The sequence below is a fragment of the Carlito syrichta genome, unplaced genomic scaffold, assembly GCF_000164805.1.
Source record: "Carlito syrichta isolate Samal-C Ts95f unplaced genomic scaffold, Tarsius_syrichta-2.0.1 Scaffold316251, whole genome shotgun sequence".
NCBI classification, from domain to species: domain Eukaryota; kingdom Metazoa; phylum Chordata; class Mammalia; order Primates; family Tarsiidae; genus Carlito; species Carlito syrichta.
Genome location: NW_007260347.1, coordinates 328,674 through 335,255, shown reverse-complemented (window position 1 = coordinate 335,255; position 6,582 = coordinate 328,674).

Below are 6,582 nucleotides of genomic sequence, written 5' to 3'. Positions count from 1 at the left end.
ACTCCAGTCTGGGCGACAGAGTGAGACTCCAACTCAAAAAAAAAAAAAAAAAATTAATTTTACTCTTTCATTGTGGTAAAATACACATAACATAAAATGTACCATCTATCATTTTTAAGTGTACAGCTCAGTGGCATTAAGTCCACTTTCATTGTTGTGCAACTATCACCCTCATCCATCCCAGAACTCCTTTCATCTTGCAAAATTGAAACTCTTTGCTCCTTAAACAATAACTCACCATGCTCTTTGCCCTCAGCCCCTGGCAAGAACCATTCTATATTCTGTCTGTATGAATTTGACTATATGAATCGTATGAATTTTCCTATAAGTAGAATCACACAATATTTGTCATTTTTTTTGTTTGTTTTTTGTTTTGTTTTGTTTTTTGAGTTGGAATCTCACTCTGTCGCTCAGACTGGAGTGCAGTGGCCGCTCCTGGCCACCACAGCCTCGACCTGCTGGGCTCAGGTGATCCTTCCGCCTCAGCCTTCCAAGTAGCTGCAACTACAGGCACGCGCTACCACACCCGGCTAATTATTTATTTATTTATTGTAGAGATGAGGTCTTGCCTTGCCCGGGCAGGTCTCGAAACCACGGGCTCAGGCAATCCACTCACCTCAGCCTCCCAAAGCGCGGGATTACAGGCTGAGCCACCAAGCCCAACTCTATTTATTTTGCAATGGTTTTTTTTCACTTACCCCAAGGGCCTCAAGTTTTACCCATATAGTATCATGTGTAACAATATCTCTTTTAAGTGTTATTTTAATCTCATTCTCCCAGTCTTTACGTCTAGAAGTTTCATTAGTAGTTTATTCAGCAAATATTTTTCAAACTGCAGATTACTTCCAAGACCACTTATAAAATCAAAGTAGTAGGTTGTGACCAGCATTAAGAAAGAGAGCAAGCCGGGCTCAGTGGCTCAGCCTGTAATCCCGCGCCTTTGGGAGGCTGAGATGAGTGAATTGCCTGAGCCAGCGGGTTTGAGACCCGCCTGGGCAGGCGAGACCTCATCTCTACCATAAATCAAAAAATGAGCCGGGCGTGGTAGCGCACACCTGTAGTTCCAACTACTCGGAAGACTGGGGTGGAACGATCACCGGAGCCCAGCAGGTCGAGGCTGTGGTGGCCGGGAGTGGCCACTGCACTCCAGTCTGGACGACATAGTGAGACTCCAACTCAAAAAAAAAAAAAAGAAAGAGAACAGAAAATATTGGAACATATCATGTTATTTCATAAAACTTTCATTTCAGTTGTGTTTATTAATATACTTATATGCATATCTATGAAGTGAGTCATAAGTAAAATGCATTTATTACTGTGGGTTGTGAAGGAAATAAGTCTATAAAACACTTCGACCTTCTCACGCTATTCTCTACGTCTCTTAACGTCTGTGTCCTGCCTTAATCTCTCATCCATATGCTCTATATTCTGGAAATGTCTTCAGACCTATCTGCCAATCACAGATTGCACCTTAGGCTGCTGATAGACCTGTTCCAGGAGTTTCTTATGTCATTTATTATTTTCTCAAGTCTGTAAGTTCTATTTTGTCTTTTTATATATCCAAGTGGTCCCCATTTTATAAGGTTATACCAGTTCCGAGAGTCCCTGTACCCCTGCACCCCCTTAGGGAACAGTGCTGGAGTGTTGGTCTCTTCTCTTGGCAAATTAGGCACTCAGCAGAAATAGCAACCGGGTTTCGAGATCAGAGTTTGTCCTTAACCTTCCTAATAGCTCTAGTGAACTTAGGAGTTGCTATCCAGACCCACAGTCCTACAGTCATTGCTGTTATGCAAACGCAGCTGTCGCTGGGCTTTCCGGGGGGGCCCTTGCTTCAGTGGATTGTCATCACAATCAAATGCAGGTGATCGTGTCATTAGTATTACTCAGGAGTTCGAGACCAACCCAGGCAACATAGCAAGACGTTGTCTCTACAAAAAAATAAAAATAAAAAACTTAGCTGGGCGTGATGGCCCACATCTGTAGTCTCAGCTGCTCAGCAGGCTGAGGAGGGAGGATAACCTAAGCTCAGGAGGTCAAGGCTGCAGTGAGCCATGATTATGCCACTGTACTCTAGTCTGGGTGACAGAGACCCTGACTCAAAAGAAAAAAAAAGCAAAAAACAAACAAAAAATTTGCAGTTATAAGAAATAAAAATGGAGCCGGGCTCGGTGGCTCAGCCTGTAATCCCATGCCTTTGGGAGGCTGAGGTGAGTGGATTGCCTGAGCCCGTGGGTTCGAGACCCGCCTGGGCAGCGAGATCTCATCTCTACAATAAATAAAAAAATCAGCTGGGCATGGTAGCACATGCCTGTAATTCCGGCTACTCGGAAGGCTGAGGCGAAAGGAACACCGGAGCCCAGCAGGTCGAGGCTGCGGTGGCCGGGAGCAGCCACTGCACTCCAGTCTGGGCGACTGAGTGAGACTCCAACTCAAAAAAAAAAAAAGAAAGAAAAATTGTTATTTGAGGGCTCTGTGGGCTCTCCTGGTTCTCTGCCTGTGATTTAAGACATAGTCAGAAGACTATGTCAGAAGAAATAGTGACACCAGCACATGCCATAACTTACTTGCCGTCACTGCTGTATAGAAACGGGCTCTCTGGGAGAGGCAATAACCTAATTTTAAGTGTTTGCAGATTTCTTGGTATAAATACTTTCACCATGACTGATTTTAGGCTACCAATTAAATTTTTTTCTTTTTGAGTCAGGGTCTCACTGTTGCCCAGACTGCAGTACAGTGGCACAATCATGGCTCACTGCAGTCTCAAAATCCTGGACTCGGGCAATCCTCTCTCCTCAGCTTCTCTAGTAACTTGGGCTACAGGCATGTACCACCATGTCCAGCTAATTTTTTGCTTTTTTTGTAAAGAGGAGGTCTCACTACGTTGCCCAAGCTAGTCTTGAACTCCTGGATCCTCCTGCCTCAGCTCCCTTAACTGCTGGGATTACAGGCGTAGGCCACTGCACTTGGCCTTAGGCTACCAATGGAATGTCACAGAACATAGAGTTGAAAAGGGATGTATGTGTAGGATTGGCTCTCACAAGCTGGTATTCGGCACACTCCTGCTGGCATTCCATATCTCACTGGCAAGTTGGTCAAGTGTGAGGATGTGGCCAGAGCAATCCCAGAATCTTTTCTTTGAGGGTCTGTTTTCTGAGACCACTCTTGGTCCCAAGTATGCTATCAGTCAAGTTCCAGCCAGGAAAGCAGAAATGACCTCAGTTATTTTAACAAACAAGATTTAGCATAAGGAAATGATCAAACCATAAAAGTCAAGATGAAGATCCTGAGGTATCGCAAAGGTAGTGACTGCAGGAAGAAACCACCATTCCCAGGGTGGGGAAGCCATAGGGAAAGTACTGGGGTTACTGGACCTCTGGAGTTCAGAGGGAGGGCCTTGTGGAGGTGAGAACAAACCCCTAAGGAGGGAGTGCTTGCTGGTCAGGGCTGGGGCCCCTACAGGAATCCCCCTGGGCTTGCCAAAAACCCCTGAAGACTGGAACAGTAAGTGCTGCCAGGTGGAAGGTCACTGCGCAGGTAATACTGACAGGGACAGGAAGCAGGCAGGAAAGAACAAGTCCCTTGTCCCCTCCCCCAAATTCAGGTCTTCCTTAAGAATCTCCCAGATGGAAACTGGCAGACTACTCCACCACTGGGGGCAAAGTGGCATTTACAGAGCCCCATCATTTCAGAGCACCTCAGAGTGGAGTGTGGAAGGGTGAGTTTGGAGCTAAGACATAACAGCCCATAACTCCCACTCCCTCTTTCATTTCTTGAAACATACTAGACACACTTTTAAAACAGTTTTATTTTTAGAAACAGGGTCTTGTTCTGTTACCCAGGCTGGAGTGCCATGGCATCATCATGCTCACCACAGCCTCAAACCCCGGGACTCAAGGGATACTCTCACGTCAGCCTCTTGAATGGCTGGGAATACAGGTGTGAGTCACTACGCCAAGTTGATGTTGTTGTTGTTGTTAGAGATGGGGATCTCATGATTTTGCCTAGGCTGCTCTTGAACTCCTGGCCTCAAGTGATCCTCCTGCCTCAGCCTCACAAAGTGTTGGGGCTACAGGTGTGAGCCACAATGCTCAGCTTCTTTCTTTCTTTTTTTTTTTTCAGTTGGAGTCTCACTCTGTCACCCAGACTGCAGTGCAGTGGCTGCTCCCGGCCACTGCAGCCTCGACCTGCTGGGCTCCAGCGATCCTTGCGCCTCAGCCTTCCAAATAGCCGGAATTATAGGCATGCGCTACCACACCCGGCTGATTTTTTGATTTATTGTAGAGATGAGGTCTCGCTGCCCATGCCGGTCTCGATTCCGCTGACTCAGGCAATCCACTTACCTCAGCCGCCCAAAGGCGCGGGTTTACAGGCTGAGCCACCGAGCCCAGCTAGCTTATTTCTTTAAACATAGTAGACATACTTGTTTTTATAGTCAGTTTAATATCTGATATGTGTGCAGGTTTGATTCTGTTGTTTCCACGGGCTTTTGCTCAGATGTCCTGCTTCCTTGTGTGCCTTATAATTCAGAACAGGGAAAATATGCAATAACCCTGGAGCATCTTGTATTGATGGAAATAAGGAAGAAGGAAGTCCTCAAAAGACGAAACAATGGGAGCTTGTCAAAGGGGCACGGAGCCAGTTGTGAAAGGGCTCCCAATGGTGAAAGCTGGGATAACTTGAAAAATCAAATAAGTAGCATAGTATTGGATTTTAACGCAATGTAGAAAATAAATATCTTTGAGTTTATAATGACATGAATAAATAATTGAAAAAATGAATATAGTAGAGAAGAGAAAGCTTCCATACAGTAGAATTCCAGGTAATTTATATTAGACTCTCCTTCCTCAAGAAGGTGGAACATGGCTCTGCCCCCTCAACCAAGAGCTATCCGTAGTGACTTTCAAAGAGCATGGAGACTGGGGGAGGGGAAAGTAATTTTATCTCATCTATGAGAATCCTCAGGGCCTAGCATTTCACTCATGTATGGCCATGTCACTAATCACTCCAAAATGTGGTGGCTTTTTTTTTTTTTTTTTGAGTTGGAATCTCACTCTGTCACCCAGGCTGGAGTGCAATGGCATGCTCACGGCCACTGCAGCCTCAACCTGCTGGACTCAGGCAATCTTTCCACCTCAGCCTTCCAAGTAGCTGGAACTACAGGAGCATACTAACATGCTGGCTTATTTTTTTATTTATTGTACAAGGTCTCACCAAGTTGCCCAGGCTGGTCTCAAACCCCTGAGCTCAGGCAATTCTCTTGTCTCGGTTTCCAAAGTGCTGGGATTACAGGCTTGAGCCACTGCACGTGGCTGGCCAACATGGTGGCTTTGAACAGCTACTATTGTATTATTATTGCTCACACTTGTGAGAGTTGACTGGGCTCAGCAGGATGGTTTTCAGTTAGGGTCTCTCATCTAAAACAGTGGCTGGGCCTGTGTAGGGAGTGTAGGAACAACTACAAAATTGAAGGGCATAATCCCTAAATCACCCTCACTCTGACATTCACTGAAGGTTTGCTGGCTTCTTAAAACCACCCCCAGGTTTGACAATTCACCAGAGGTCCCACAGAACTCACTGAAGCTGGTACACCCATGGTCACAGTTTGTTACAGGGACAGTGTACAGATCTTGATCCATTGAGGTAAGAAGAGCACAGGGCAGAGGGATCTCATCATAGTGCTTCTGTTGCCCTTTCCCTATGGAGTCACGATATGGTACTCTTCAGTGTCAATGATGTGACAATATGCACAGAGTGTCACCAGTCACCGAAGCTCACCTGAGCTTCAGTGTCCAGAGTTTTTATTGGGGTTCCATTATGTAGGCATGCTTGACTTATTGATCACCCACCTGACTGATTTCAGGCACCAGGTCAACTGATGTCATAAGACTCTCCAGTATGATGCAAGGCCCTGAGACAAACAAAGACACTCCTATCAGTCAAAACATGCTGAGTGCCCAAGGATTGCCTCCCAGAAGCCAGAATGAAGGCCAGACCTCTCTTTGGGAAAGGCCAAATTCTTCATCATCCAGGCTGTAGGCTTGCAGGCTCACAGGTGTGGGGCCTGGCCAGAGGGACTCAGTCAATGGGACCCCCTGGGAATCCATGGTCACTTCGGAGGCAGCTAAGATGTCTGTCCAAGTTGAAAAGACAGGGACAGAGACTCTACCTCCTGACGTGGCAGGTTGCTAGAAGAGCACGTTGGGGAGGAAATACTGTTGCCGCTATTTGTGGACTACACGATACACCACCCCTGGGCTGAAGTTGGCCCCTCTAGAAGGTATTTGTCTTGGCTCCTGCTGGGCAGATGTGGCAGGTGGGCACGGCCCAGGGTAGCTTCCAGTTCTCACTTGAAGATTTTTGTACCACCCCAGGTAGTATAAATTTGGGCTGCAAACCTTCGGGAAGTCTACCCTGTGTTCATGCTTCTCAGGAGAAATGGCCTTTTCTCGTCACTGAGTGCTTCCTCCCGATCATTTTCTTTTGGGGCTGAGAACAATATTTCTCTTTCTTTTTTTTTTTTTCTTGAGTTGGAGTCTCACTGGGTCGCCCAGACTGGAGTGCAGTGGCCACTCCTGGCCACCA